General features: G+C 44.5%; 1 protein-coding gene across 1 annotated transcript in view; it reads left to right on the top strand.

The window, feature by feature from the left end:
• The first annotated feature begins 783 nt into the window (after positions 1-783).
• CAP2 (cyclase associated actin cytoskeleton regulatory protein 2) overlaps positions 784-10916 on the top strand; it is a 147286-nt gene continuing 137153 nt past the window's right edge. Inside the window, exon 1 of the mRNA XM_084795089.1 lies at positions 784-995. The gene's annotated coding sequence lies outside the window, so the exon portion shown is untranslated. The remainder of the gene's footprint in view (positions 996-10916) is intronic.

Raw genomic sequence — 10916 nt, 5'->3', positions numbered from 1 at the left:
GAGCTGTAAGACCAGGCACGGTGGTGCACATCTTTAATCCCAGCACTCAGGAGGCAGAGGCAGGAGGAAGTCTGTGAGTTCAAGGACAGCCTGGTGTACACAGCAAGTCCCAGGCTAGCAAAACACTCTCTCAAAAAACTAGACAAAAAAGAACATGCGCCATTACATTTCTCCTTCCCCTACCCTGCTCCTTTCTGTCATCTGCAATTTCCCCCTTAGCATTCGTTCAATGAAGAACATCACGTCCAGTATTCCAGACTGAAATAACCTCCAATGACAATCGAAAATCAATGCTCTCTGTGTAATTATGCTAACCGGAGAGAAAAGCGTCCAGCATTGTAAGCATAGACCATACATACAGAAGAAGGAGCAGTGTCTACAAGTAAACAATTGCAGAAGCAGCTTGGCCAGAGGTCTATTTGTTTCTAAATAATGAAATTACTTTTAAAAGTTTCTGTATATAAATTACTTCTGAATAACATTTTTAGGGAGCATTAATTGCCTTGGATCTACAATCTATCTACACCTATCTTTCTAGATAGATGTGACCCCACTCCTTTATCCAAGTTGGAGAACATTTGAGTTTGCCCCATTATCCCTTTTTGGGTGAGTCACTGTGCCTCCCCAGTCAAGAGCCACCAGACCTTTCCAGACCTCTTTGCAAACCTGCAGGAGGAGGCTAAGGTATTTCCTGCTTGCACCGGCGGCGATCGCCCCTGCCCTTCCCATCTCTCTTCTCCCACGGCCCATCTGCGCCTCCTCTCTGCTCCCTTCATTGCCACCCCCGCCCTCGGCTGAGTGCTCCCGGCCCCTCCCGCGCGTGTCTGTATTTGGAGCTGCCGGAAGCCGCGGGCGACTCTCCCCGAGAGCAGCGTGACCGACTCGGGCTCCCGTGCAGGGGGGGAGGCGGAGGAGCGTCGGGCCTGCGGGAGGAGGGCGCAAGTGGCCGGAGCCGGCTGTGCATCACCGAAGTCAAGACCTGGGCTCCGCAGCAGGTCAGGCTGGAGCGCGGGGGGCCAGGGAGAATGGGGGGCTTGGCTGAGCGCCGGGCGCTCGCAAGTTGCGCGCCCCGGGTGGGGTGGGAGATGGCCAGGACTCGGGGAAGAAAGGGGACACCGATTCAGGGATCTGAGGCCACCCAGATATGAGGACAAGGGAAGTGAGGACCAGGGATGTGAGGACTTGGGATGTGGGGATTCCGGTGCTAGGACGGTCCTCATCTGGGTCAGCGAAACCTAGCGCCCCAGCTGCTCTGCCACTGAGGACCGCGAGTTCCGGGCTGGAGAGCCATCCGAGGGCCTGCCTGCCGACAGCCACCTCACCCTGGCCCAGTCTAACTTTGAGGGGTCTCCACTGCTCTGCTCTTAGCCTCCCAAGGGTTCCTGGTGGGTGTCATTGAAATGGATCTTGCCAATACTACCTCTGTCAGAACGTGCTGGAAGGCTGGAAGAAAAGGGACCTGGTTTCTCTGCAGAATCTGACTTGAGGCCATGAGTCACTTCTAAAATATGCAAACGCAACTGAGGCTTTGAAGGGACCGCTCTGAAAATGGTACCCCGCAGCTGCTCTCTGACTGCCCCTTAGGAGCTTGTTTGTGACATCAGCAACCTTTTCATCACCTTTAGGCTGAAGGTCCCCCATGCACAGGAGAATATTTATTCTCATCAGCACCACAAAGAGGCTGTGCATTTTGTAATATCGGAATCCATCTGTTATTTAAGTGACCCTGTATTTTTAGGACGTTCAAGACGTTCATTTAGAATTAGGTTCCAGAAAGACCGAGAGGAAGTGAAGATTGAGCAGCCAAGACCCGAGTCTTTGCGTACATAGTCGGTAGAATGTAGAAACCCAATAAACTTGGAATGAAACTTAGTTTATCATAACTGCTTAGAGAGACTGACAGGGGGAGTGGGAGGGAGCAGACAGACAGACAGAGGGACAGAAACAGAGACACAGGTGAACTAGCGCTGTACATTTACCACCTGCTTGTGCTGGTTTCATTTGCTTTTTGGCTGTTTGATTTGCTGGTAGACAGGACCTCACTATGGAACTCCAACCCAACCTCACACTCACAATCCTCATGCCTCAGTCTTCTGAGTGCTGAGTTACTGGTGCGCACTTCCACACTGTCTTTGAATCTCAGGGATTTGTCTCTGAAGCCTTGCTGACACAGCTGGACCACTTTCTGTAAGGTTGCAGAGGTACCATCTTTGGAGTGATTTCTGTTTGCTGAGGTTTCAGTTAGACCACAAGCCTGCTGAGGGGAGGGGGGACGGGTTGGGTAGTTCGATGGTGTTGCATGGCTCTGGGCTGAGAGCACATTAGAAGCAGATACTGAAAGCTGGCAGAAATAATCCAACCAATAGCTTGCAGCTAGAGCATCCTTTCTTGACAAGACTGCACTATTTTTTTTTTCCTTCAAGAAAAGACTTATTACTCCACGAATCCTCAAGTCTGAAAATCTGCAATAAAGTTAGGATCAAGTGATAATACAAGGATGAAGAGAAAAAAAAAAGGCTGATTGTGAGAAACGACAACACTGATGAACCAACTGGTCTTGCAATCAGGAAATAGGTTTTTCTGTTGGTCCTTGAGACAAGACATTGTTTGGCTTGTTGGTGTGCATGGCTCGCTACTTCCTGGCTAAAAGGCGAGATGGTAAATAAGAGACTCCCCAGGCTGGCTGGTAACCATTCAGCTTGGCTGTTGTAAGTCGAAAGCGGCCAAGGAGAAGATGCAGAGGAGTGCTCCCTCCGAGTTTCGTTGTATTAACGCATATGAAGTGTAAAGTTTAGTTCATTTCTGCCAGTAACAATTTACCCGTTGTAACACACACTCGCACACACACACACACATGCACACACACATCACCCACATACACTTAGTTTAGAGGAAGAAGGATGAAGGAAAGAGGAAAGCAGTAGTTTTGGGTTTTGCTTGTTTGTCCCTCTGACAGTAGAGCGCCTCTTCCCACCTTGGCCTTGTGCCTCAGTGGCTAGATTCTCCAACTGCTTGAATTCTGCAGGAATTAAATACTCACAAGACCAACATTAGCTTGCTTTAGACATGATGGTGTTTTATTTTGTTTTGAATATCTCCTAACATATCCTTATTATGAGGTTAAATTAATCAGTTATGCATGATGTTGAGTCTATGTAAGTCATGACCATTTTATTTGAAGCAGCAACTGTCAACATCTTGCCAAGTTTAGAAGTGGGGCTTGAGAACAAGAGAATTGTGAGAATTATAATTCTCAAAGTGTATAAAATATATATATAAGATCATATATGTGATAAGGGATTCAGATCCACAATATATAAACAGCCTTTCTAATTTACTAATAAAAATATGGTCTGGTATCAAAACATGCCAATTAAGACAGATAAATGTCCATTAAAGCCATAAAAAGATGCCTAACATCCTTATCCATCAGGCAATGGCAAATCAAACCCACAATGAGATATCATACCATACTCATTAGTGTGAGTATAATTAAAAAATCAGATAATCCCAAGTGTTGGTGAGAGTGTGGAGACATTGCAGCCCTCAAAAACTGCTGATGGGAATATAACATGATGTGTTTAATTTGAAAGACCGTGGTCCCTTGAGTTAAACACAGAGTTACTGTATGACCTAGCAGTTCCACTGTAAGTCAATATTCAAGAGAAATGTAAACACAGCCATGGAAAAAGAAACCTATACAAGGGCTGACAGTGTAGCTCAGTGGAAGAACATTCCTATATCATGAGCAAGGCCTCTGGGTCAAATCTCAGTGCTGCATACAAAAATAACATTTAAAAAGGAACAACAAAAACTATGCATAGAGGTCCATAGATGCACCAATGGTGACAACTCTGAGGTAGAAACAACAAATGTCCGTCTACTGATGGGTAGGAAAATCTGATGGATCCGTGAGATGGGATATTATTAAAATGGAAGGCAGAGCTGGGGATGGTTCAGTGCCTGCTGCTCAGTCAGTCATGAAGAGCTGGGTGCAGTGGCAGCTCCTGTAATTCAGCACTGGGGTGCAGATTCAGTGAGAGCCCTCTCTCTAAAGATAAGCTGGAGAGTGACTGAAAAAGACATCTGAGGTTGACCTCTGACCTCCACACACATTCCCATATGGGTGTGCATGCAGAAAGGGGTGTGGTGCTGTAACAACGCCACATGTGTAAACTTTGATAGCACCCTGTTAAGTGAACAAAGCCAGCCACCAAAGACCACATACTGCGTGAATCCACTTGTGGGAAAATGTTTCCAAGAAAGCTTTATCAAAAGAGCAGTTATTGCTTAGGACAGGGGAGGTAAAAAGGATATGGATTTCTTTCTTCAATTTTATTTTATTATTTTGTTTTGAGGCAGGGTTTCTCGGTGTAGCCCTAACTGTCCTGGAACTTGCTCCATAGACCAGGCTAGCCTTCAACTCAGAGATCCACCTGCCTCTGCCTCTCATGCTGGGATAAAAGGTGTGGGCCACCACCACCCAGCTTCTTTGTTTATTTTTAAATATAATATTTTTATTACTTTTCTAAGAATTTCATATAGGTATACATTTTACCACATTCACCTCCCACTCCTGCCCCTAACTTCTCACCTCCCCACCCTCCACCCTTTACCAACGTTGTCTTTTTTCTTTATAGCCCATGAATTCCAATTGTATTGTCCATTTACTCATGGGAGTAGCGCCATCCACGGAGTGTTGTCAGCTGACCAGAGCCCTTATCCTTAAAGGAAGCTAACTCTCCCTCCCTTAGAAGCCATCTACTATCAATAAAGCTCCTCACTTAGGAATAGGGGCTCATGAGCGCCCAGCCCCCACCATGCTAGCATGAAGACTGTCTTGATCTTGTACGGAGGGTCTCGTACAACATCCATGGCTGCTGTGAGTTCCTGGGTACAGCCGTCCTATCGTGTCCAGAAGGCTCTGTTTCACCACAGCCCCCACGCCCCACCCCCACGGCCATGTTTACCTTTCACAATCTTCCTCCCCCGTTTTCTCCACAGCCACTGAGCTCTTTCTGAGCTCAGTTCTATACAAGAAAGTGATTGGTTTGGACCCTTTTCAGTGTGAGTCTATGTCGTATCTCAAACAGAGTGCTAAGGAGAACAGAGGGCAGAGGTTAGAGAACAAGACTGTCGCCCTTTGGCTTCCTGGCCTATGCTGCTTCCCAGGTGTCCCCCCCCCTCACCCCCCCATCCCCAACCTTGAATTTTGTGTTAATCATCATGATTTAACCATTAAACAATTTTATAGCATGTGCATGAGATCTGAAATGACTGCCATTTAGATCTTTTTAGCTTTTCATATATTTTTTAAAGGTATATGTAATCTCACATTTTTTTTCCCTCTGTCACTTTTTGTTCATTTGGTTCATTGGGTTTTTGTTTTGTTCGTTTGGTTTTTTTTTTATATTTGTTTGTTTTCTGAGATGGCATCTCAGGTAGCCTAAGGTGGCCTTGCGCTACCTATTGAGTTGAACTTGGCCTTGAACTTGTGATCTTTCTGACTCTGTCTCCCATGTCCTGGGTGTGCAGGTATGTGCGACCATGCCCTGCTAAATCTCATTTTCTTAAAGCTCACCATTGCACTTTAAACAAAGAATAGCCTGTGTTGTCACATGGAGCTGTGTTATAAGCTTTGACAAATGTTCCCTAAATACTATGGCCCTTCTCCAGCCTGCAGGCAGATAGGCTGTTTCCCATGGTGTCCCTTTACCAAGAATGCTGCTTTGAAGACCTTTCCCATGTGTCTGAAGAGTGACTGTGTACAGTGTGTGTGTGTGTGTGTGTGTATGCATGTGTATACATATGTATACATGTGTATAATGGGGTACATGTCCACATATGTGTGCAAATATGAAAAACAAAAAACAACCTCAGATATTGTTCCGGAAGCACCGTTCATCTTTGGTTTAAGGCAGGGTCTCTCGTTGGCCTGAAACTTACCCACTAGGTTAGGCTGGCTGGTCCCAGAGCGTCAGGGACCCACCTGTCTCTGCCTTGCCAACTCTGAGATTACCAGTACCTGGAGCATGTTTGGGCTTTTTGATATAGGTTCTGGACATCCTTGGGCTCAGGTTCTCGTGCTTGCAAGGCAAGCACTCTGTTGACTGAGTCTTCTCCCCAGCCCCGTGCTACAGATTTTAGTGACAGGTCCACAGACACGTACGCCCCACTTATTCATGCCCCCAGCCCAAGCTAACACGATGACATCCGAGGCCCTGACTTTCAGGCTACTTAGAGCCTAATTGTAACACCTGTTTCCTGAAGTATGGAAACACCAAACTTCACAAGCGGTGGTGAAGGAGACGGCTGGTGCATGAAGTGCATCAAGTAAATGCGGTCCCATGAGACAGGCCTTTTGTTCTGTGATTTTACACCTAGAGGAGTCTTGCTTTTATTTGCCTTTATAAATAGTTCTCTCACTTGGGAAAAGAATAGCTTCTTTCACTAAGAAATTATTTGACAGACTTTTACCCCTGTTTTCAATATTCAACCCTACAGAGGAGGAGGCATGAGCATTGTGGGACGCAGAAGGAGAGCCTTTGCTTATTAGGAACACCTGTTCATAATAACCACCTACTAGACAGGTGCGCTGGTACAAGTCTATAATCCCAGCACCTGGGGAGGCAGAGGGAGGCAGATTGCTGTGAGTACAAGGCCAGCCTGGTCTACAACTTGAGTTCAGGACAGCCAAGACTACACAGATAAACCCTGTCTCAAAAAGACAAACAAACAAAACAAAACAAAATAAAAAAACCAAAAAACAATAACCAAAAAAAAAAAATTTAGCTAGCTACTAACTAGACATCCATCCATCTGCCCTGGCTTCTTGCTGACCTCTCAAACAAGTGGAGAAGGAGAGCATGGTCAAAGTTTTTAATTTTTCATACCTGCCCACTGGCTAGATAAGTCAAGGAGGCACTGGGGCTCCTGTTGGCCTCCAGCTGGTCAGAATTTAAAGTCCACGCTGCAATCAAGCAGCAGGAGTGTCAAATTCTCTCTTAATTCGGAGAGAAAATAACCCCTTTGTTACTTTGTGTCACATGTGGAAACCCAGAGAGATTCTGGGACTCGCTGGATATGTGTATGTTCTGCTTTGAGTGACAGCTGTGCGATAGGAGCTGTCACCCGGGGCCAAGAATGAGTACCACTGAGTAGAAGCTGTTATCTAAGCTGTGCGTGCACATCTCGAAGGATCTATACTGGGGACGGCATCCCAATTTCCTATCTTGTTTTCTGTTCGGTGTCTATTCACAGTAGACCCTCTGGTTCTTATGTGATAAACCCCTTTTCCCTCTTTAGCAACAAGAATCAGTCAAACTGGGCCACACCAAGAAAACTGGCTGTCTGGTTCCCCTGTCTCACTGCTGTAATAAAATGCCCGAATAACATAACTTAAGGAAAGGTTTATTTGGGCCACAGTGTGAGGGGGCAGTCTATCGTGGTGGGGATGGCATGTCGGGGAGGAGCAGGGGGCAGATGGTCACACTGAGTGCTCAACTGGGAGGCAGGGAGAGTTTGATTAATGCTGGTCCTCAGCTGGCTTTCTTTCGCTGCCTTGGTGGTACCATCCACAGCGAGGGTGAGTCTTTCTTCCTCGGTTAACCCAATCTAGAAACTCCTTCAGAGACCTAACAGAGATTTGTCTCCCGGGTGATGCCGCACCCCGTCAGACTGGCACCCACTCAGTAGTCACCATTGCACAGGCCAATCCCACTTTCCAGGACCAAGTTAAACGGGGCTTTCTGATTGACCAGCATGCGCTTTAGCCTGATTCATCTCTACACCTGAAGCTCACCAGAGTGTGGAATCTCAGGTTGGAAATCATTGTATTTGTCCATGAAAAGCCATGTGTTGAGTTGCTTGGCCTGTAGTTACTTGTATTTGGAATGGAACCTTTGGGAGGTGATGGATACCTCAGGGATACCCAGAGTTCCTGTTTTGGACAGCCCTTCACTTCCTGCATTCTTTCTACCTTCAGACTGGCCTCATGACTAGGACGCTGATTCCTCCAATGTCTTTCTGAAGGGTGAGTGAGTGAGTGATTATCTAGTTAAACCTCTTTAATAATTGACAGTGTTTAGAATAGGCTTGCTAAAGCAAAAACCCTCAGATAGTGTAGGCTTGGGGGTGGTTTTCCACGCATTTTGTATCACTATTACAAAATACCTGAGGGTGGCTGAGTAAGTAACAAAGAAAAGAGATTATTTAGTCTCATAGATCTAGTTACAGGGAACTTTAGGACCAAGTGGTCGCACCTGGCAGGGACCTCATGCTGTGTCAGTGACTAACATAGAAATGGACCACCGGGGTGGGAGGGCATGGGGGGGTGGGAGTGTCGGGGTGGGTGGCTAAGCATGTGAGGTAGCCTGCCTTCCTCACAGCCTACTCCTGTAGTGACTAACCTTGTCCCTCAAGACTTAATCCAAACTCTCATAAAAGTATATGTTCTTCATGAGTGTGCCCCATACCCTGCCCTTCAGTTGTGAGGGTGCCTCATGTCTGTAATCAATAATTACATGTTCTACTACTACCTTTTATTCTCCAGGTTACTTTTCGTATCCACAAAGATTTAAAAACAGCCTAACAAAAAGTAGTAAGTGGCTAAAGTAACCCAGAAGGAATAATATTTATGCTACTTGCTAGATTTATGCATCCCTATCTATCCTGACACTGAGGATTCAAAGATTTTTGATATTTTACCACATTTCTAATGATTCCTAAGAGAGGTTTTGAGTGACATTTCTGTAACAACATTTTTCATCTGTTTCCATCGCTTTAAGTATTACATTAATGTAAAAACAAACAAAATTGCTGCTTGAGATTTCTCACTTTAATAATATGTATACTTGTCCACATTCATGAAATAAATACTAAGACTGATCAAAAGAAAGGGATTTCCGATGAAATACTTTTGACTTATATTTAGTAATTATGTGTTAAAATTTGTAGTGTTTGTTTTTTTACAATTTTTTTTGAGAAGTTGGATTGTAGGAATCATACTAGAGATAATGATGCCACATAATAGAGACAATGATGTCATAATAGTGACAATAATGTCACATAATAGTGACGATGCTGTCGCATATAGCAGCAATAATGTCACATAATAGCAACAACGATGTCACACAATAGAGACAATCATGTCACATAATAGTGACAATGATGTCACACAATAGAGATAATGATGCCACATAACAGCAACAATGATGTCAGAAGAGTTGTTAAAAATATTTTGACCATTTAATAAAAATTTAAGCTTACATAGCTTTTTCCTTTTTTCTTTTATTTTATGTGTATGGACATTTTGTCTGCCTGTGTCAGTGCATCATCTGCATGCAGTGTCCAAAGAGGCCAGAAGAGAGCATCAGAGCCTCTGAGATTGGAGTTACAAATGTTTATAAGTCACTATGTAGGTGCTGGGAATCAAACCCAAGCCCTTTGGAAGAGCATCCAGTGCTTTAAACCACTGAGCCGTCTCTCCTTCCTTTATGCCACTACTTTTGATACAGAAAAGTATGGTGGGGTACCCAGTAAAAGACACTAAAGCAGAGTATATATAAAATTAAAATGGTCTCCTGCAGGACAAACAAAATTGAAACAACTTCAAGGAGAAAATGACCTTTTGCAGAGTCACAAATGGAAATTTGTGACTGCTGAGGTGGGCCTGTTTATGTGTTGTTCTTTAATAATGGTTTCATCAGGGATCTCACTATGAGAGCATCTCTCGCTGTGACTGAGCCCGTGTACTGACTAAATCCTTGTGCTGCTGGTTTAAGGAAGATGTTTAATGACTAGCGGTCTTGGTGCTTATTATATCTCTCAACGAAGGAGCATCATAGCCTGTCACACTTCCTTATTTCCCTCTTCCTTTTCTTTGTTGGCAATTATTCACTTGCTCATCTTTATTTTTCTCCTCTCTGGAGGGACTCTGTGTGTGTGTGTGTGTGTGTGTGTGTGTGTGTGTGTGTGTGTGTGTTGTATATATGTGTGTGATGTATGTATGGTATATGTATGTGTATATATGTGTATGTATGTATGTATATGTATGTGTGTATGTATGTATGTGTGTGTCTGTGTTAACTAGTTATCATTGTTTGCAACTATAAATGTATGCCTTCCATCCTAAGTTTGTGAAGTATTTAGCTACTGTACTTTTCTCTTTTTTTCTTTTCTTTGTCTTTTTTCAATACTCCATGGTCCAGGCTAGTTTGGAACTCACCATGTCATGCAACATAGACTCAAAATAATGGCTGTCCTCCTGCCTCAGCTTGCTTTCTAAGTTCTATGATTACAGGTGTGAGCCACCATGCCAGGATGCTATTGTTTCATAAAACAGACATTCTTCTTCAGCCTATTTCTGCTCTCATGGGGCTCCAGGAACACTAGTGTTAAACCCTTAGTGTGGCCACACAGGCTGTTCAGATGCCATTTTTTTTTTGTTCTTCCCTGTCTTTCTTTCTTTCTGTCCTTCAGATTAAACAGTATCTGTATCATCAAGATCAAGGCACCTTCCGCAGCCACCTCCGTTCTGCCATCAAGCCTACCCAGTGTGCTTTTATTATTGTAGTTTTTTTCAGTTCTAAACTTTTCTTATAGCTTCTGTTACTTTAGTAAGAGCTCCTGGCTTCCAGTCATTTCAAAGAAAGTAGCTTCATCTCAAGCACAGTTAAAACAGCTACAAATGTCCCTGGAAATTCCAACATCTGTGTCACCTTGTGGTTGACATGTGCAGGCTGTCTTCTCTCAGGGTTGGCTGCATGCCAACCATTTTTACTTGAGTGTTGGACATTTGAGATTTGCTTTTGAGAGACCTTGGGTCACTTGGAAAATGGTTTGGCTCATTGGATTTGCTTGCTTTTCCAGCCTGTCAGTTCAGCTTTGTGTTTCATGCAATGTGCACGGTCCCAGCA

This window comes from Acomys minous (assembly GCF_964271855.1).
Source record: "Acomys minous genome assembly, chromosome: 9".
In the NCBI taxonomy this organism is placed as follows: domain Eukaryota; kingdom Metazoa; phylum Chordata; class Mammalia; order Rodentia; family Muridae; genus Acomys; species Acomys minous.
The sequence above is the reverse complement of the archived record's forward strand: the minus strand, read 5'-3'. Positions and strand labels throughout refer to the sequence as shown.